The following is a 22033-nucleotide window of genomic DNA, read 5'->3' on the forward strand; positions in this document are numbered from 1 at the left end:
ACAGCCACGTTTTATGACAGATTCGCAATCCACTATGTCAGGTTCACACCCGTGTAAGTGTGTGTGTGAGTTTTTCCTGCAGGTTTACTTAGCGCGAACTCGACCCGCAACCATTGCAGCGCTTGTCATGAGCACCAGTTACATTACGCAAGAACACATTCAATTTGGTAGGCACGCGGATATTGGTTCTGTCGGGTGTGGCGATGTGCACGGATAAGGGCGTAAAATACGCAGCAGTCTTGTTGATAGAGATTAACTGCTGTGTTTGACTGAGTTGTACCTCCAAGTTGATGTGTGTGTGTGGCGTTAGCGCGAGAAGAACGATCTCCATGTGACAATTTTGAAACTGGATGTGTGTGATAGATGTGCAGTTGTGTGTGCGAGGTACACAGCCCTGTGTGGTAGATACACATACCGCGCTTGTGACACATGAACTGATGTGTGTGTGAGCTTCGCAGCCTGGTGTGTGTGACATGCGCAACTGTGCACGATACGCAACCTCCGCGTGACAAACTGTTGGCCATGAGAGAGAGACAGATACGCAGCTCGCCGTGTGTGTGACGGACTCCGAGCCCGGTGCGCGCAGAAGTGTGTGGCGAGGAGCCCCTGGCCGCCGTGTGCGAGCACCGCAGCAGTAGCCAGCCGGCCCCGCCCCACCGGGTGGGTGTCCCCCCGGGTCCCCGCCCCGGGCAGGGTGTGCTCTCGGACTCGAAGGAGCCCCGGCGGCCGGCGTGCTGCGGCCCCTGAGTCAGCGCCGGAGCCTCCGCTGGGGACACTGCAGCAGCAGCAGCAGCAGCAGCAGCCGCCGCGCTGCCTCGAAGCCTGCCTCCGCCCCCTGGTTGTGCGAGCCTGCTCCTCACCACTCCTCCTCCTCCCTCCAGATGGCAGCTGCTCGCAGCTCGTTTCCCTCCTCTGTTTTTAATGCAAATTGACTTTGAGAGCTGAAAAAAAACACCCGGAAAGATGGCGCCTGCGGGACACCTGGAATCGGCGCCGTGCCCGAGCTGAGGGACCCCGTGCGCCCGGATCTGCGGCCCAAGGTAGGAGAGGCTCCCTCTGCGCAGCGCGGCTGCGAGGCTCGGCCCCTCCCGGGCTCTCCCTGCACCGGGCGCGGGGGCGCGGGCTCAGCGCTGCCGCCTGTGCCTGGGACATCCGCCGGGGTGAGGATGGCACCGAGTGCTCGGAGGAGGCAGTGCCCGCCGCCTCAGCCCGCGCAGTGGCAGGGGAGAGGCGCCTGCAGGATGGGGGCGGCTGCTGGAGCACGAGCTGTGCTGGCCGCGGGCTCCGGGGTGCTGTCCCTGGGGCGGGTGCTGCCCCTCCGGTCCGGCAGGGTCTCCGCTGGGGCCTGGGGGAGCGCAGAGCACTGCTCCCGGGAGGATGCCCGCTGCCCTCCCCTGGGGGCGGCAGGTTGACGCCCCCATCCCTGGGCTGAGGTTGCCCCAGGTTCCAGCACAAGTTTGCCTCCCCCTCGTGCCAGGGCCGGCTGCCCACGCCCCCGGGATGGACATGTTTGGCGGGTCCTCGCCCTGAGCATTTGTCACTGCGTAGTTGATAAGTTGCTGCGCTGGCTGTCCTCGTGCCCCGAGCACCGCGGGCGGCGGCGGGGCACGGAGCCGTGCAGGCGCGAGGGCTGAGTGTGAGGGGCAGAAGCAGGGCCCCGGAGGTAGTGGGGGGTGGGGGCCGCGGCCCCGGGAGCTCTACGGTCCTTGAGCCCGGGACCGTTGACAGCAGCACGGTAGCAGTGTGCGGAGCTCCCCCGTCCGCTGCTGGGGCCCCCCTGACCAGCGCCCTACCCGGGGCGACTGCCAATAACTACACACACGCCTTACCACCACATACACCTGTGCCATCACCTGACATCCAGTCTGTCATCACGTCATGCTCTTCTGTGCCATCTCCAACGACATAGCTCCACAAGCACCACCTGACACCTTCTTTAGTGTGCCATCACCTCTCCAAAGCCATCATCTTGAACCTACCTGCCCCCGCCAATGTGCCATCGTCTGCCTTTGCCAACAACCCCAGAGCCGCCACCTTCTTTAGTGTGCCATCACTTATTGTGACATCACCCTTCCAAAGCATCATCTTGTACCCATCCACCATCGCCCACCAATGTGCCAGCGACTGCATTTACAAACCATTCCAGCGCAGCCAGCTGCCGGCTGGCATCAGTCTTCCTTTTTTGTCACATCACGTCTCCAAAGCCATCAACTTGTACTTGTCTACCCCTGACCAATGTGCCATCGCCTGCTTCTGCCAACCTCCTGCACTACTTCTCCCATAGCTCATGGTATCACCCCTCCTACTCTGCCACCAGACCGGCTCCGTTTCTGTGTTGACACCGCTTGGCACCATCTCTTACTAAGTGCAAACGGTCTGCGTGCCAACATCTCACCATCCTCTCTTCCTGCTCCGTCATCGTTTCGTGTGCCCTCTGCCCCCCCCCCCCCAACTTGCATGCTGTTCTCTGCCATCCACGTGCATATGTAGTATTAAGTAATGCGGTCTTTGCTTGTGTGAATGTGTTTTTTTATTGCACCCCCAACCCTCGGGGCCAGCAGTGCAGTAACTTACTGCTGCCCTTGCTCAGAAAAGGGAAGGTTTGCCGGGTGGTGGGGTGGAAGGAGGAATCTTCGTCCAGGCTCCTGGTCTTCCGCATGCCACCATCCTCCCCTGGCATGCTGCTAGCCGCCTGGCTCTGCGCGCCTTCCGCGGAAGCCACCCCCTCCGGTGGCTGTGTACAGCGCCATCCACCTGTCACAATACATCACAGGGCGCTTCTCTGAGTCATGTTCTTTCGTGAACACTGTGATGAAAGCCAATGTATGTGATCGCGATCCCTTCTCTCCCTGTGCCATTCCAGCATACGCCGTAGAGTCCCCTGTACCTATGGTTTCTGTACATTTCTGTACGTGATCCCCATGCCCTGTCTGCATGCACTTGAGTGCACTGCTGTACCTTACCCTTCACTGCAACTCCACCCTTACATAGTAGATCTGTGCACTTGAGTGCACTGCTGTATTCCACCCATAAGTGATCTTGACTCCTTGTACACCTGCTGCGTGCACTTGAGTGCATTGCTGTGCCTCACCCTTCAATGAACCTCTCGCCTTGTATAGAGAAGCGCTGTGCCCTTGGGTGCATTTGTACCGTGCCCTTTACTGACCACCGCTCCTTGCATACCGGCTGCACGCACTTGAGTACATTGCTGTGCCTCTCTTTTTTTTCGTGAGCCTTACTCCTTGTTCATCAGCTCGCCCACTTGCGTGTATCGCTGTACCGCGTCATGTAACTATCTCCGTTCTCCTTCGCTGCATGCACTTCACTGCATTGACCTTTCTCACCCCATCATGACCCTTACTGCATTTTAACTGGCTGCGGGCGCCTGGGTGCGTGGCTGTCACACCTTGAGAGCCCCACTACACTGCCTGCCACCATGCCACGTGCACTTTGGGTTCGTTTCTCCTGACCTGTGCAGGTGCTGCATGTTTTCCGTCCCTCGCGTGCTGTGTACCCGATGCACTTCAGTGCGAGCCTGTACCTCGCCTCCCAGGCTCCCAGTGCACCTCGGTGTTCCCGCGCACCCAGGCTGCTCTCTGCTTCGCCCGCACGGCTCTTGCTGATGAACTGTTCTCCTGGCTATGGGTTGCATTGCTTCGCTTACGTCTGCGTGGTCGCCGTTTGCTTTACTCCGGCCGAGTGCTGGCGGGTGGGCTTCGCCCACGTGTCTTCGGCAGTTTTGGGGCGCATGGTTTTGCTGTTTCATGTGATGCGCAGTTGTTTATCTCGACATCTGCACAGAGTAAGCATGCTAGCCCCTTTCAGTAGATTTCAAACATGGTGAACAACTCTTTACCATCCACGCCAACTGTTGAAGGCGTTGCGTTCCGCAGGCTTGTTTTGTTCTTTTATTCTGTGGGGATGGGTCTGCGTGGTGTTTGGGCGGGGGCGGCAGCCACCACGGTCCGGCTCATTGTAGTGGCGTGATGGGGCTGCTGCCCGCGCGCTCTGGTTTCGGCTGGACGTCGTGTCGCGCCCCTCTCTCGGGGCCACTGGCACGTTCTGGGCTGTGCTTGTCAGTTTCACGCCTGCAGTGTTTATTGTTGTTAAACGCGGGGCTCTCGCTGGGCGCTCTTCAGAACGGACTGAATAGCGGCGTGCAACCTCAAACACCACCGGGGTTTACTGGAGGTCAAATACGTCTTAAAATAAAGATGGCATGGCCTTCCCCGGGGCTCGCACTCCCCGCCAAATCAGATCGTAGGTCTGGTTAGACTAGAGAACTCTAAGATTTGGGAATAGACTCATCTCTAAAACATTGCTGGTTTTTGGATTAAAATTCATACCTTATGTTCCTCTTGTGCAATACCGCAGAGATGAAAAACAATGTTGTGCTTGAAGCGAAGTACGCTCTACCACAGTGAACTGTGCATGAATGTCGGTCGGCGAGAGCTAAAATAGATTGTTTCTGACTTTAGTGTGAACTGCGGTAGACTGCGCCTGTATCCCGTGGGGATGACTGTTATGAATCGTGCCATTTTGCATAATGGAGAGAATTTGCAATAGAATGCGCCTACCTGCCTTACGGAGTGAAGCTGCGCAGACTGCGCCTGCATTGCACGGGGTGGGGGTACCACAGATTGAGCCGAGTGTATGTCAGAGAGACAATTATCTGCAGTTCAGGCAGGTAATGCCGCCGATTATCTGAGCGCCAGAGACGGGGCTGCCACAGGTTGTACCTGCATGCCATACAGAAGCATTCATGAAATTGGGCCTTTAGTTAAAAAAGAACTGATATAAATATACCGTATGAACATCCCATTGGGTTAACTGTGATATGTCATGCACCTGCATTTCCGAAACAGCTGTCATGTACTGTACCTGCTCTGTGTTTAGTGGCTGTATATGATGCATTCATTTCAGCAGGGGAACTGCTGTAGATTGGACGTGTTTCGGAGAGAAGCTTGCAGTACTGTGCACGCATGGCTGAGGAGCCTGCAATATTTTGTGTTTGAATTTTAGTAAATCTGTAATAGAATGTTCATGTAGTTCATTTAAAAAATGCTTTGCTGGTGTCTGCATTTCTGAGAGGACGGCCGTGTAGAGACTGCTTGCCATTGTAAGAGAACATGGGTAGATTGTTCTAGCGTTTTAAAGAGAATCACAGAACCGCACTAGTGTATGCTTGTATTTCAGACAAATCACTGTAATGATCTGCGATTTCACTTCAGAGAGAGAACTCTAATAGATTGCGCCTGCATTTTTGAGACGTGCAATAATAAACTATGCTTGCATTTATGCATACTGTATACTTCACAGAAGGCACTGTCAAAGCTACTGCCTGCATATTAAAGGGTGCGTTGCTTGATAGTGACTTTCAGTATTGGAGAGGAAACCGCAAGAGTGTGCCTGCATTCCAGAAAGAGGACTGTAATAGATGGTGCATGGTGTTGGCTAAGGAGGGTGTTGTAGGCGATGCCAGCATGTCCTAAGCAGGGACGGCCAGATAGCGCGCATTTGAAAGATGCCCTCGTTGGAATTGCGCATGCATTTCAAGAGTGCCTAACAACTGCGCCATTCTTTTGCCTGCGATTCAAAGAACACCGCAGTTAAAGAAATCCCGGCACAGTATCCCTTAAGAGCCGCAGGTGCAGAATGGAAAGTTAAGCCGTTTGTTTCCCTGTTTCAAAGCGGCGCGTGCCCTGTTAATGGCATGGAGGCAGCGCGCGCAGGAGGTGCTGAGACCCCCGTCACGAGAGCGCTCTTCAGATGGCAGCCCGGCGCCTCCAGACAGCCCGGCCTTTAATTGGTTGCAGTTGTGCTCACCTGTCACAGCTGGAGTGTTTACACTAGCTCTAACAGACTCGCCGGCGACGTGCGCCGGATATCACTCACTGCGTCACGGGTGACACTCGCACGTGCGCTGGGAGCGAGGGCTCCTCCGGCCCTGAGTACACCGGGACACTGGGGCATGCATGACAACAGACCCGACGCATGCAGCAAACGCCTGATTAGGAACCACAAAATGGCCTTATTCTGGCTGTCTCCCCTTGAAATTCTATCTCCTTCAATAGAAGTAAATGTGGGAAATACATTTTCTCGATTATTGGATTTTTTTAAAAATCTCCCACTTTCCTCCTCCAAAATGTTGGCACGCATGCTGTGGTAGTACTCGCTGAGCCGTTGCCCTCCACCCCGAGCCGTGCATATGAGCTCAATAGCCGGACACTCCTCGAGCGTGCAGCATGAACACAGCGTGGGTGGGCGGGCTCAAGATGGCGGACACCGGGGTTTGGTCCACAGGCAGTACTTTCACTTCACGAGGGGTGAATCTAGTTCAGAGCTCCCTGTTCCAAAGCCTTCCTATGCTGCTTCGCCTTTACCATCGGCGGTATCCCTAAGCGACACACTTATAATTGCTATTCGTTTAGCGGACAGTTTTGCCAATGCTTAGTGTAGTAGCTTCTTTTACTTAGCATACATAAGAGTTACAATACGGGCAATTTAGGTTGCCACTATTGTGTGTCTGATACGTTGTCGTGCATTAGTACCTGGAGGAGTGAAACTACAAAGACCATAGTACAAAACCAACCCGGGCTAAAGTTTCCTCGGGGAAATTCCAGTTGACTGGTTAAAAATGGTTTCTACTGAATCCAGCTCTCTATGAAAGAGAAAAACGACAAATGACAGAATGCAAGGCTAGATAAGTTCCCCCTCTCTCTCTGGTGGAAATTCCAACTGACAGTTACATAAGATGTCTGTTTATCCAGTTGCTTGAATGTAGGGTTTTTTAATGTTAGATTCCAATCGCGCCTCAGTACACCTCCATGGAAGGTTACGAGTGACGCGAGGTACCAATACCCTGCTTTTCCCAGGGTAACAGTTCCCTTTCGGTGTAACGGCTAGGGCGCTCGACCTCGGACCTGGGCATCTGAGTTCGAGTCTCGATAACGACGCCAAACATCCTGTGATTCTGGGTAAATCGCTTAATCTCCCCGTGCCTAACACAATGAATGTGTATCCCCTTGTAACGTAACGTAACAGGTGCTGGTGCTATGTAAAGCGCTCTGATATCCGATTCTGTTCAAGTCAAGTTCGCGCTCTCTAAAACTCAGCAAAAAAAAAGGTGCAGGTATAGATAGACGCTGGAAGACACAGCTTATCTTTTTAATGTTCATAATATACTCTTAAATTAATCGGAATGTCATCGAACCCTTAGGTTTAGTCTTTGCGCATACAAAAGCTGATTATAAGAAATATAAGAAAGTCTTGATGTATATATGATCTGATATGAAAGTCCTAATGTTTACGTGATCAAAACCCCTCGATAACAAGCCCACGCGCCCGGCTCAGAATACAACCAATCTTTCTAGAAAGTAGAGCCCTCTTTACAGTTGGGGCTGGTAATCTTTAAATGAGCATTAAATTAAACCAGCCTTCTTTAGAGTGAATGAAGCCCCAGGCTGAGACGTGGTTGGGGTCAATGGAGAGTCTAGGCGCTACATGGGGAGATCGTAGGACGGTCGGGTTCCAACTGGGGCTAAAGTTCGCTGCAGCAATTAGATACAGGCTCGGGAAAAGCGAGCTGCCATGAATGGAAAGAGGCCCCCTCAGAGCAAAGATGGAAAGAGTCCCCTCAAAGCAAAGATGGAAAGAGTCCCCTCAAAGCAAAGATGGAAAGAGGCCCCTCAAAGCAAAGATGGACAGAGGCCCCTCAAAGCAAAGATGGAAGGAGGCCCATCAAAGCAAAGATGGAAAGAGGCCCATGGAAAGAGGCCCCTCAAAGCAAAGATGGAAAGAGGCCCCTCAAAGCAAAGATGGAAAGAGTCCCCTCAAAGCAAAGATGGAAAGAGGCCCCCTCAAAGCATAGATGGAAAGAGGCCCCTTAGAGCAAAGATGGAAAGAGGCCCCTCAAAGCAGAGATGGAAAGAGGCCCCTCAAAGCAAAGATGGAAAGAGGCCCCTCAAAGCAAAGATGGAAAGAGGCCCCTCAAAGCAGAGATGGAAAGAGGCCCCTCAAAGCAAAGATGGAAAGAGGCCCCTCAGAGCAAAGATGGAAAGAGGCCCCTCAGAGCAAAGATGGAAAGAGGCCCCTCAAAGCAAAGATGGACAGAGGCCCCTCAAAGCAAAGATGGACAGAGGCCCCTCAAAGCAAAGATGGACAGAGGCCCCTCAAAGCAAAGATGGAAAGAGCTCCCTCAAAGCAAAGATGGACAGAGGCCCCTCAAAGCAAAGATGGACAGAGGCCCCTCAAAGCAAAGATGGAAAGAGGCCCCTCAAAGCAGAGATGGAAAGAGGCCCCTCAAAGCAGCCCTGGCTGGAAAGAGGCCCCTCAAAGCAGCCCTGGCCGTCAAGATGGAAAGAGGCCCCTCAAAGCAGCCCTGGCCGTCAAGATGGAAAGAGGCCCCTCAAAGCAGCCCTGGCCGTCAAGATGGAAAGAGGCCCCTCAAAGCAGCCCTGGCTGGAAAGAGGCCCCTCAAAGCAGCCCTGGTCCTCAAGATGGAAAGAGGCCCCTCAAAGCAGCCCTGGCCGCCAAGATGGAAAGAAGCCCCTCGAAGCAGTCCAGGCCGTCAAGATAGAAAGAAGCCCCTCAAAGCAGCCCTTGCCGTCAAGATGGAAAGAGGCCCCTCAAAGCAGCCCTGGTCCTCAAGATCGAAAGAGGCCCCTCAAAGCAGCCCTGGTCCTCAAGATGGAAAGAGGCCCTCAAAGGAAAGAAGCCCCTCAAAGCAGCCCTTACCTTCAAGATGGAAAGAGGCCCCTCAAAGCATCCCTGGTCCTCAAGATGGAAAGAGGCCCCTCAAAGCAGCCCTGGCCGACAAGATGGAGAGAAGCCTTTCAAAGCAGCCCTGGCTGGAAAGAATCCCCTCAAAGCAGCCCTGGTCCTCAAGATGGAAAGAGGCCCCTCAAAGCAGCCCTGGCTGGAAAGAAGCCCCTCAAAGCAGCCCTGGCTGGAAAGAAGCCCCTCAAAGCAGCCCTGGTCCTCAAGATGGAAAGAAGCCTCTCAAAGCAGCCCTGGCCGCCAAGATGGAAAGAAGCCCCTCAAAGCAGCCCTTGCCGTCAAGATGGAAAGAGGCCCCTCGAAGCAGTCCAGGCCGACAAGATAGAAAGAAGCCCCTCAAAGCAGCCCTGGCTGGAAAGAGGCCCCTCAAAGCAGCCCTGGTCCTCAAGATGGAAAGAGGCCCCTCAAAGCAGCCCTGGCCGCCAAGATGGAAAGAAGCCCCTCAAAGCAGCCCTTACCTTCAAGATGGAAAGAGGCCCCTCAAAGCATCCCTGGTCCTCAAGATGGAAAGAGGCCCCTCAAAGCAGCCCTGGCCGACAAGATGGAGAGAAGCCTTTCAAAGCAGCCCTGGCTGGAAAGAATCCCCTCAAAGCAGCCCTGGTCCTCAAGATGGAAAGAGGCCCCTCAAAGCAGCCCTGGCTGGAAAGAAGCCCCTCAAAGCAGCCCTGGCTGGAAAGAAGCCCCTCAAAGCAGCCCTGGTCCTCAAGATGGAAAGAAGCCTCTCAAAGCAGCCCTGGCCGCCAAGATGGAAAGAAGCCCCTCAAAGCAGCCCTTGCCGTCAAGATGGAAAGAGGCCCCTCGAAGCAGTCCAGGCCGACAAGATAGAAAGAAGCCCCTCAAAGCAGCCCTGGCTGGAAAGAGGCCCCTCAAAGCAGCCCTGGTCCTCAAGATGGAAAGAGGCCCCTCAAAGCAGCCCTGGCCGCCAAGATGGAAAGAAGCCCCTCAAAGCAGCCCTTGCCGTCAAGATGGAAAGAGGCCCCTCAAAGCAGCCCTTGCCGTCAAGATGGAAAGAGGCCCCTCAAAGCAGCCCTGGTCCTCAAGATCGAAAGAGGCCCCTCAAAGCAGCCCTGGTCCTCAAGATGGAAAGAGGCCCTCAAAGGAAAGAAGCCCCTCAAAGCAGCCCTTGCCGTCAAGATGGAAAGAGGCCCCTCAAAGCATCCCTGGTCCTCAAGATGGAAAGAGGCCCCTCAAAGCAGCCCGGCCGACAAGATGGAGAGAAGCCTTTCAAAGCAGCCCTGGCTGGAAAGAATCCCCTCAAAGCAGCCCTGGTCCTCAAGATGGAAAGAGGCCCCTCAAAGCAGCCCTGGCTGGAAAGAAGCCCCTCAAAGCAGCCCTGGCTGGAAAGAAGCCCATCAAAGCAGCCCTGGTCCTCAAGATAGAAAGAGGCCCCTCAAAGCAGCCCTGGCTGAAAAGAAGCCCCTCAAAGCAGCCCTGGCTGTCAAGATGAAAAGAGGCCCCTCAAAGCAGCCCTGGTCCTCAAGATGGAAAGAGGCCCCTCAAAGCAGCCCTGGCCGCCAAGATGGAAAGAGGCCCCTCAAAGCAGCCCTGGCCGTCAAGATGGAAAGAAGCTCATGAAAGCAACCCTGGCTGGAAAGAGGCCCCTCAAAGCAGCCCTGGCTGGAAAGAGGCCCCTCAAAGCAGCCCTGGCCGCCAAGATGGAAAGAAGCCCCTCGAAGCAGTCCAGGCCGTCAAGATAGAAAGAAGCCCCTCAAAGCAGCCCTGGCTGGAAAGAGGCCCCTCAAAGCAGCCCTGGTCCTCAAGATGGAAAGAGGCCCCTCAAAGCAGCCTGGCCGCCAAGATGGAAAGAAGCCCCTCCAAGCAGCCCTTGCCGTCAAGATGGAAAGAGGCCCCTCAAAGCAGCCCATGTCCTCAAGATCGAAAGAGGCCCCTCAAAGAAGCCCTGGTCCTCAAGATGGAAAGAGGCCCCTCAAAGCAGCCCTTGCCGTCAAGATGGAAAGAGGCCCCTCAAAGCAGCCCTGGTCCTCAAGATGGAAAGAGGCCCCTCAAAGCAGCCCTGGCCGACAAGATGGAGAGAAGCCTTTCAAAGCAGCCCTGGCTGGAAAGAATCCCCTCAAAGCAGCCCCGGTCCTCAAGATGGAAAGAGGCCCATCAAGATGGAAAGAGGCCCCTCAAAGCAGCCCTGGCTGAAAAGAAGCCCCTCAAAGCAGCCCTGGCTGTCAAGATGGAAAGAGGCCCCTCAAAGCAGCCCTGGTCCTCAAGATGGAAAGAGGCCCCTCAAAGCAGCCCTGGCCGCCAAGATGGAAAGAGGCCCCTCAAAGCAGCCCTGGCCGTCAAGGTGGAAAGAAGCTCATGAAAGCAACCCTGGCTGGAAAGAGGCCCCTCAAAGCAGCCCTGGCTGGAAAGAGGCCCCTCAAAGCAGCCCTGGCTGGAAAGAAGGGGGGCAATGGGGTTAGGCTACGTAAAGCTGTGGGTATCACTAGCGTCAGGGGAGGTTCAATGCGTTTGAGTTTCATGGTTGCAGCACTGTGCAGGTAGCGACCCCAGTAATGCTGCCTCCACGGTCAACTGAGGGAACATTTCACTAAGTGAGATGGAAGGTGCGCGGATGGGCGTGGCTGCCCGGAGCCTGCGTATTCCAGGAGCTGCTCGAGCATATTAATCAAATACAAGGTGGAGGCCGCGCATCGCGACTGTTTTTGTTCCTGTATTCACAGTCTGTCGCCCATCCAGGGCTGTGCACGTCCCGCTGACAGGAAGTAGGAGCTCGAGGTTTCAAAGCCGGCGTTTGTGACTGAAGGAGAATACATCGATTGGGAGTGTTACAATAAATATCATATCGGAGTATCCTACAGTTGAATATTTCTTGCCGGATGGTTTCTTTGATCTATTTGTATTGGTGTCCGACCACGTACACTGCGCCCTCTGAGGCTTTCCTTTTGTTTCCCGCGCTCTTTCGATCCGGGGGCCGTTCTTCCGGTGCTCGAGCTCTTCCTGCTGGTTCAGTGTGCGGACAGCGCCTTTCCCCTTCCCTGCAGCCTGTACAGAGAGCACGTGCGCCGACCGTTAGCACGCGTGGCCGCCGTGCACCGAGTCCTCGGGCTGCCACAGTTATGACCTTCGCACCGTGTGATCTCAGACCCCGAGAGTTGCTTGAGGTGAAGTATTCCGGGATTATGAATTGCAGCCATAAACGTTTCCAAAACTAAAAGTGGCAGGCGGCAAATAAACGCAGGGTGTCGCTTTGGGACAGTGTTTTCATCCGTTGCTCCTTTGCGTCTGACTGTTCTTTGCAATCCCGGGACCCTGCACGCACTGTGGAAACAGCGCCCTGCTTCTCATCGCTCAAACGCTGCTCCTAGCCAGGCTAGGCAAGCTGGCTGACCTGCAAACAAAGTGCCAGAGGGGTGCTTGTGCGATATTCACCCGCTGACCTTACATAAGGCGAGGCCCGCCAGACAATGCACAGAACAAAATGTGTGAATGAATGCACGCTCCATAAAACCCAGCGATGGAAGAGAGGTAGAAAGGCCGCACCCACCTCGCCTCTCTGCTGCACCCGGGACAAAAACACATCACCCAGGGCACTGAGACAGGGTGATCATAAGAGGTCTGCAACCGGAGAATGTCGTAGAGTGCACCTTGCACGTGATGACATCATCGTAGGCTCTGTGAGGCCAGTGTGCAATGGTTGAAGTGATGCTAGGAATCCTGTAAACCTTTGTTGTATCTATAGACGGTATATTTCATAGCAGATCACACTGTGCTTGTGAGGACCGTGTGATCATAGATAGCCAGCCCATCATCTAATTAAACTTTAAAAGGACATCTAGTAACATCATTTTAGGCTCTGCGAGGCCAGTGTACAAAGGTTGGGGTGATGCTAGGAGTCCTGTAAACATTTATTGTATCTGCAGACGGGATAAGTAATAACAGATCACCCTGTGCTTGTGAGGACAGTGTGATCATAGATGGCCTATCATCTAATTTAACTTTAAAAAGGATATATACTATCATCATCGTAGGCTCTGTGAGGTCATTGTACAATGGTTGGGGTGATGCTAGGAGCCCTGTAAACTTTTCATGGTATCTGCGGAAGGGATATGTTATAACACACCACAATGAGCTTCTGAGGACAGTGTAATCATAAGTGGCCTTTTACCTGATTAAACTTTAAAATGGACATCTAATAGCATCATTTTAGGCTCTGCGAGGCCAGTTTACAATGTTTGGAGTGATTTTAGGAATCCTGTAACCATTTATTGTAACTGCAGACGGGACAAGTTATAACACCTCACACTGTGCTGGTGGGGACAGTGTGATAATAGGTGGCCTGTCACCTGATAAAACTTCAAAAAGGACATCTAATAACATAATTTTTGGCTCTGTGAGGCCAGTGTACAATTGTCGGGTTGTGCTAGGAGTCTTGTAAACTTTTCATTGTATCTGCGGAAGAGATGTGTTATAAGTTATAACACACCACCCTGTGCATGTGAGGACAGTGGTGGCCTGTCACCTGAATAAACTTTAAAAAGGACATCTAATAGCATCATTTTAGGCTCTGTGTGGCCAGTGTACAATTGTTGGCGTTGTGCTAGGAATCTTGTAAACATTGTATCGGCGGATGAGATAAGTAATAACACATCACTGCTTATGAGGACAGTGCAATCGTAGATGGCCTACCTTCTGATTAAGCTTTAAAAAGGACACCCAAAAGCATCACCGTAGGCTCTGTGATGCCAGTGTACAATGGTTGGGGTGATGCTAGGAGCCCTGAAAACTTTTCATTGTATCTGCAGAAGAGATATGTTATAACACACCACGCTGTGCTTGTGAGGACAGTGTGATAATAGATTCAACTTTAAAAATATGCCAACTGTCCTGTAAACGTTTCATTATGTCTGTAGAAGGAATTATAAATAACACCTTGGCTGCTAGGGGGTTTTCCCCCTCTGTGCTGCAGATACTCATTTCCCATTGTTCATGACAAGGTCAGCTCGTCATAAGCACAGCGCAGGTAACACCCATGACGAGCTGACCATGTCATTAGCATGGAAGGGGTTAAACATAACCTTGTGCTTGAGAGGAGAGTGTGATCAGGTCTTCCGATTAAACTGTAAAGAGCACATGTAAAATCACCCCCTTGGGCACGTGAGGCCTGCGTACAATGTCTGGGGTGAGATGAGTGGTTCTGTAAACTTTTCATTGCATCTCTAGAAGAGCCATGTAATAACATATGACTTTAGACTTGAGAGGAGAGTGTGATTTCAGTATAGTCTGTATCCTTCTGATTAAACTGACTGGCATCACCGTGGGATGTGCATTCACCTTGGGCTCTATGAGACCAGTGTCCATTGGCTGCAGTGATATTAGAAGCTGTGTAAACCTTCCATTATATCTGTAGAAGAGACATGTTAAACACATCACCTTGTGCTTATCAGGACAGCGTGAGCATACACAGTCTGTACCCAGATTAAACTTTAAGGAGAACACGTAATAACATAATCTTGTGCCCTGTGAGGCCATTGCATATTGAGTGATTATAGCCGGCTTGTAACCTTCTGTAACTATCGAGGGGACATGTTCTGTATCATACTATTGGATAAGTGAAGCACGCCTTTTATATTACAATTTTTTGAAAAACTAAAGTAGTAATAAGTGTTCATTGAGAGTCTAAGATATCAATTGAAGCCCCCGAAGAAGGGCAAACAGCCCGAAATGCATTGGGCAAGATTCAAACCATTAGAATACATTGAATAGTAATATGTTGTTGGTTCAGTATGAATATGTGAATATTTGAACATTAAATGAATCATGATTGTAAAATTAATTGGTGAATGAGTTTTGTTCAAATGTAGTGAAAATATTGGTTTATATTATTGATGAATATTGTGTATTGTACAAAGGTAACATTGCATTAGCATTTGCTAAAGTGCACGGTGGTCAGGTCGAATAGACTTGAAGTAGCATGTTCTGTATCACCCAGGGCCTGAAAACACCAGCCTGCCAGGATGGAAGTGATCTTTGATGGCCTCTATTCTTCTGATTGTACCATAAAGGGGACATATTCTACTTCCCTGTTTTCGATATGAGACCAGAGTGACAGGCACTAGCCTGTAACGTTCTGATCGTAACCATAGAGAGTGCATGTAATAAACCACACTGTGAGGCTCTTACGCAAGGATGGGAGGGTACTGTATGATAGCTTATTGCTTTCTAGCAATAACTGTGTAGAGTCCATGTAATATCATGAGTTCCTGTGAGACCAGTGTGCACTCACCAGGGTGACCCTAAGTAGCTTCTACCTTTCTGTCTGTAACAAAAGAGGGTATATGTTTGTGACTTACTTGATTGTTTTATGATATCACTTCAATGTACGGTTAACATGTTTGATGTATCTGCGTATACATGATCCCCTCCTCTGTAAAGCGCTCTGATATCTGCGAAGATCTTGTTCGCGCTATATAAAACCTTCAAAATGAAAAATGAAAAGTGTAAATCTGTGCTCGGTGAGGTTATTGTACAACAGGAGTGGTGTTTGGAGATCGCTCACTTTTGATAGTATCTGTAGAACAAACATGTAATAACACGCCATCTTGTGTTCTGAGAGATATGTGTGATCACAGATGATCTATACCCTTGTAATTGAACTATAAAGAGAATAGCGAATAAAACCTACTCGTGTGAGGCCAGAGTACAACTACAGAGGACCCGGGGTGATATTAGGAGACCTATAAACATTTTATTATACGTGGCGATGGGCGTGTAATAACACACTAATAATAATAATAATAATAAAACCATTTGTAGAGCGCATGGTTACACTATAACAGTGTGTCCCCGCGCTATGGAAGCAAACCATCTCGCGAGCAAGACCTACTGTACCTAGTACCACAAGGGGAGAAGAGGCTTAATGCGGGACTTAAGTTTGAGGGAATAGGTAAGTTTTCAGTTTAAGTCGGAATCTCGCTTCCGACGGTTCCATACGGAGTTCGACGGGGAGCTCATTCCATCTCTTATAGGCTGGGTATCTGAACAAGCGACCTCCCATTCGTGATTTGAAAATGCGGGGAACCTGAAACCGCATGCTCCCTAATGATCTCAAATTGCGCCTAGGGCAATGGATCGTTAGAAGCTTTTGAAGATATATTAAATACACTATCAAAAGATATCAAGAAGTATGTTAATGTAAACAAAGAATAAAACCAAAATTAGATGTTTGCTATGATTATTTTCTTTGTACACAATGTCCATAAATTTCACAATCTTACATTATGCACATCGCAATTCACTCTAAAATTGAAAGCGTCTTTAAAGGCTGTAATATCATATGTTACAAATGTAGTCCATAACCAGTACGTTTGCTTGCAACTTAAATGTAGGTAATGTCGGAGCAGACGTTGTATTGACACAGGTCTATATTGGCACAGCCTTCAAACTTCAGTCCTCTCCCCAAATGAGGGTAACACGAGTCTAAACTCCCCAATAGGATCAACAAGAATCATAGCCTGGTTATTTTATGCAATACCCTTTTGGTGAGAACAAAATATAAATGCTTTTGTCCTGGGGAATTCAGATAAGCATCAATTCAGTCCATATTCAAGGTGACTCTTCCACTCAATGTCAAGGCAGTTTGGAGATTTGATAAAACTTGAATTTGCTTGAACCTGCATTCTTAAATACAGGGTTTGATTTCCCTGAATCCAAGCGAATGATCCTCAGAGAATCAACTGCATTTAATCGGAATTTAGCCCAGTCATTCTGCTGCAACAGGGGACTGGTGTGATGGCCATAGGTAATCACATCCCAAGTCGTGTTTCAGTGTCCCGTCCAGAGGATTTTCTGAGACGATGACACAGTTTCAGATTGGCAGCTTTTTCAACCAAAGTTTGCTTACTTAGATTAAACTCCAAGTTCACCTTGTAGTTCTTTAGGTGGATGGGTGTAAATCAAAAAACTTTTATATGTCTTTCACTGCAACAAGTCCAAGCAGGTATCAATCCATTATAGGCGAGCTGCCTATTAGCCAAGGGAGGAATCAGATTTGTTAGTATTACTTTGAGAATAGGACCAGCGGAAAGACTGTGCAATTTGCTATATACTGGACAGAAGGCAAAAGATCATGAGGCACAGTTCTTCTTAACCAAAGCTAAGTAAATTCTGGGAGAGCCATTATCGCTGAGCCAGATGCCCAGATCAAGGTATTTGGATATGTTTAGGTTTGTTTGTGTTCTTAAGGACCATGTCTAACCAGGCTTCTGACATTTCCAGAAGATCTTAATCTTTATCTCACTGGCAGTACCATGCAAACAAGTTCCATCATTAAATGAATTTAGCTGCTTCAAAAATCTTACTAAACTGGTAGGGTTCTGGCCGAATATAACCGATCAGAGCCGTATTGCCCAATATGACTTTATACCTAACCATCCCCAATTTTGGTGAAAAAGATTCCGCCTTCTGTGGATCTTAGCCCAGGTCAACCACGGGGCAAACACACCCCCCTGCATTTGCACTTATCGCACACACTTTGTGTCACGTGAGGCCAGTGAGATCATAGGTGGTCTGTTACCTTCTTATCAAGCTATGGAGAGGACACAAAATAGTACATTGCCCATGTGGGTGATCTTAGGAAACCTGTAACCTTTTGATTACATCTGTATAAGTCCAGCCAGGAACTCGAATACAGCCGACTGACCCGGCCCCTCCTGGCTCCATGACTCCAGCGCGACTCGGCGCTCACCGGCATTATCCGGAGTGCGGTATCAATTGGAACTGAAGCACTACGCTTACTCCCGCCCTATGGTCCCGAGGCCATAAGAAAATTATTTTCTCAATCGGCAAAAGAGGCTTATATTGAAAGGCAATGATTGTTTTGTCCTGATGATGGTCCCCGTTATTTAGTAGTGGGTCCGAAACGCCGTCGACCTAAGTACCATATACTTGTGTAATGAATTTCTATGCAATGCTATGTAATGGTACCTACTGAATTTTTCTGTATGATTGAATTTCTACAGAAACTGCTGCTCTTGCCTTGTAAGCCTTGTCCTGTTGTGTCTGTGTCTATGTATTGTTGTGGTTGGGTACAGGCTTGTGCCCCACACCAGTGAAATGTTGAAAGTTATTACGTTGTCCTAAAACTCCTAATTAAGTATAAACTTTGAAGACCTCTGTTCGGCTGGACATGTCATCACCAATATAGAACTGACTGGGTCTATATTTATTTCCTACTATTTTTTGTCTCCTTGCTTGGGACCGTTGTTGTCTCTGTATATATATACATCTGTATAAGGGCATGTAATATCGCATCATCTTGTGGCCTGTGATTGATCATACATTGTCTGTACAAGTGCTGTAACCTCTTGATAAAAATGTAAGAAAAACATGTAATAAGACATCACCCTGGGCCCTGTGAGGCCTGTGTGACCATAGACTGCCTGTAACATTCTGAGCATCTCTGAAGAGGACATGTAATAGTAGCGGAGGAGCGATCTTAGGAAACCTGTAATATTTTGATTACAGCTGTACAGTAACGTAATGATATATCACCTTGTGTCCTGTGATCGTACTCGGTCTGACACCTTTTGATTAAACTATGAGAAGGACATGTACTAACACATCACCTTGTGCTTGCGAGGACAGCGCGATCATAGCTGGACTGTAAACTTCTTAGTAGGCTTTAAAGAGGACATGTAATAGCCATCATCACACAGGCTGGGGTGATGTCACGAAATCTGTAGCTTTTTAATTATATCAAAGGACATGCTATAGTGTGGCTGTCGGCGGCCTGTAATCAAGAGGAACTGATGCATCTAAAAAACACCTGCAGCCTTTTCTTCATATCTGAAGAAATGGTGCTAAATAACACATTACTCTCTGCCTCCTGAGGTCCTTATGATCTTAGCAGACTTGTAATTTTCTGAATGTATCTTAAGTGGGGACCTGCTGCACATTATTATACTTGAGGGCAGTGTGCAGCACGATCAGTGATCCGAGCAGGGTTGTATCCTGGTTGTGGCTATGCAGGGGCGCCCTCCGCATAACCTTGACCCTGTGTTACTCCTTCACTACTGCAGACAAGGCCTACACACGAAGGTCATGGCAGGAGATGGACTGACTAAATAATAGAAGTCCTGGAGCTAAAATGTAGGCACCTTCGGGTGAGAGTCTGGACTCCCTTGGCCCCTGCCTTTTCCGGATTCGGGGGCGCAGAAGCCATCTCAACCCCAAATAAAGTGATGGGAAATGGGTGAGATGTCTTTTCCTCCTTGTGGTGCCATATCTTTAAGACTATATAAGTACTATAAATAAGTAAATAAATATGACGCTGAGCAGATTAATAGCAAACCTTTCCCCAGTGATGTGGGTGTGAAGCTGGAAGCTTGCTGAGTGTGGGTGCCCCTGCCTACCTTTTTCAGAAGTGCCTAGAAAGGGGGTGGTGACATTCCGCCCTTCATTGGGTACCTCGATGGCTCCAAGAGAGGAGACACGCTTGTAAGCCCAGGCGTGCGGTGTGTTCTCTTCGACAGACGCACGTGTCATTCCATTATCTTACGGCTGGCTTGTTGTATAGGCCTGCCTATGGTGCCACAGGTATGAACCTTGCCACCTGGAGACTCTGGTGCTGCACATGGGGACTCAAAAATCACCAGTAAACGCATACATTAAGCGGAGCCTTCCCAGCCAGTTGTGCACCGCTTTGAAGAGCATGGAAGTGTGTGTCACTCCTGAAGGTCATGCCAGCATCTGCAATGTACACAAATCCATATTGTGTGATCCTCGGCAGATGATGCCACCTACATGCGCTCCCTTTCGTTGCGTTATCGCTCTGTGCTTTTGTGCCAGTGCTGAGTGAGCTTGGAACAAGCATTGGCAAAGCCAATAGGTTTCGCCTATGTAAGATCTATTGGCTTTGTCAATGTTTTTTTCGGGCAGGCTGCTGTGCAACAAGGCTTAAAGTACGGAAAAAAGGTGCTTTGACATGGCCAGTGCTTCTTTTTTTAACTTTAAGCCATGTTGCACAGCACCACTGCTCTAAGCACTCTGTAACAGTGTTCAGGTTTCGTGTTGCAATACAAACCTCTTTTCTTTCACCAGTGACACCACCACTAACAGTGCCGTAACCATAACGTTGACATAAACATGTTTCTTACCTACTTTGTTACATCTGTCAATAAATAAGCATGTGCAAGAAATCTGCATTGATCTCATTGGAAGTATATTTTCGTTTTATAAAAATTAAGTAAAAACCTTTGAACAAAAAAAATGTCAAAGTAATTACTCCATTTCTATCAAACTGCAATTCAAGCGAGTCCCCCATCCGATTAAACCCGCTGCCTACTTGCAAGTTACATCTTCAAAACAACGTGAACGCTGTAGACTCGAGGATACAGAAGCAAAGGAAGGACTTTTTTTGCAGATCAACCCCCTCGAGCGACTGCTGCTTTGTACTGAGTCTCCCCTTTCCCGTAAGTTTATGCTAGCTGTACCCTTCCAACACCCAAATGAAAACAGGTGTCCTCCAGGCCCGGAACCGCCTTATCGCACTAAACTTAGCACGTACTATTTACCCACACTTGCCAAAGCAGATGCCACTGTCGTTGCTGTGCACGCATCAGTTGTGAAGCACCGCAAATGCAGAAAAGCGGATATTTACTAATGGAATGCCAGCATTTGTCAGAACTCAGTCAGTCAATCAGTCTGAATTTATAGAGCCCGTGGCTACCTCAACAGAGGAGTTCCGGCTCTAAGTTGCAGATTCGTGGTGGGGGGAATAAGAGGGTCGAACTAAGGCAAGCTGAAAAGCCAGGATTTTAAGGCCCTCCTAAAGGCCTGTTTTGACCCCATCAATAAGCCGAACTCTCGTTGGGGGAGAGGCTGTGGCTTTACCGGCCAGAGCTGCTGACTTTGTAGCTGGAGAACCAGGTACGAACCTCGGAGTCGGCTCAGCTTCGGCGCAAATCACTTACTGTCTCCCTGCCTACCAAAAAATGGATGTGTCCTTGTGTAACGTGACTGGTGCTCATGTAAAGAGCTCCAATACCTTCTTGGTTCAAGTTCGCGCTATATAAATCTGCACAAAAAAAAAACTCTTTCCTGGGGAGCATGTAGCAGCAGACTGAGGTATGAAAGCCCCAATGCACCATCTGCTCAGCCTGGCTTGAACAGATGCAGGAGGCGGAGCACATGTCTGACACAAGAGTACAATTATGGTGGCTTCCGCAGGGCTTTAAGTGGGATGAAATAACTGGGTGCGTGGCCTAAATGATGGCTATCAATTCATTTTGCGTAGATTTAAAAACTGCATGAAGTTCTAAAATGTGCTTGTCCACTTAAGAACTCCCCTGCTGTACACCACGAGTAGATAACAAACTTAGCGCGTCCTCTCTGGATGCTCCTGGTGGCTCAGGGAGAAGGGGCAGTGGTCGATCTAACTGTGCATTGAATGCCTACAGGGGAGTATAATCCGAATTGGCACCAGCAGCTCTCACGTGGTGTTACTAGCACCTTTCAAAAGTAGGCCCGAGTATTTTGAGTTTTCACTGTATAGGCCGTGTATATTCCAGCGCCCTAGCCATTGAGGTAACTACAGGGGGATTTTGTTTAAAGTTTTAATTCAGTATCATGTCCGGACCTTTGCAGCGACTTAAAATGTTAACTGGTATTTGTCTCTTCAAAAGATGAGATACTTTTGGGATGATAGGCTTGTTGCAGTGTGTGTTAAGCGCTTTAAGACTAAGGAGAGAATATTTTGTGTCCGGTCACTGCAGCGACAGACGCAAAGGACGATTAGATTTTATCCAAAAGATAATTCCCAAATGTACTGACATTACATGAGTTACAAATCATTTCTTGAGGAGGTGTGTTACCACTTCATACCAGGCCACTAATCCCAGACTCCTGTCCCACCAACAGCTGTGAAGTGTGAAGGAAGCAGAACAAACAGATCAGGAGTTTTACAAACCGGACACCGGAATGTAATACAGTGGCTGTTGTTGTAGGGTTGTGGCTGTGGAACTCTCTGGGTTGACCACACCTCAGCCTTTCATCCTTCTAAGTCTGATGAAGGAAGACAGTTCATATGGGCAAGGGCAGAAGTTGTGTAAGTACCCAGTGGCAGGTCAAAGGTGCTATGGGTCCTTGTGCAAGTGTGGGAATGGAAGAGCGAGTGTGCCTAGAGTACGGTGGAGTGACACCTCGTGACATGAGCTTGTATGTTCCACTCCCAGGCCGGAGCTGCCCACTCCTGTGCCCCCATAGAGGCGGCGGACAGACACCACCTTCATCCCTTCCTTCTGAG

The 22033-nt window shown here is 49.7% G+C and overlaps 1 protein-coding gene across 1 annotated transcript in view; it reads left to right on the forward strand.

Annotated features, from left to right (window-relative positions):
• The first annotated feature begins 562 nt into the window (after positions 1-562).
• The window catches only part of BAHD1 (bromo adjacent homology domain containing 1), a 620342-nt gene continuing 598871 nt past the window's right edge, over positions 563-22033 (forward strand). The window contains exon 1 of the mRNA XM_086937403.1: positions 563-1040. The gene's annotated coding sequence lies outside the window, so the exon portion shown is untranslated. The remainder of the gene's footprint in view (positions 1041-22033) is intronic.

This window comes from Lissotriton vulgaris, chromosome 9 (assembly GCF_964263255.1).
Source record: "Lissotriton vulgaris chromosome 9, aLisVul1.2, whole genome shotgun sequence".
Taxonomy (NCBI): Eukaryota; Metazoa; Chordata; class Amphibia; order Caudata; family Salamandridae; genus Lissotriton; species Lissotriton vulgaris.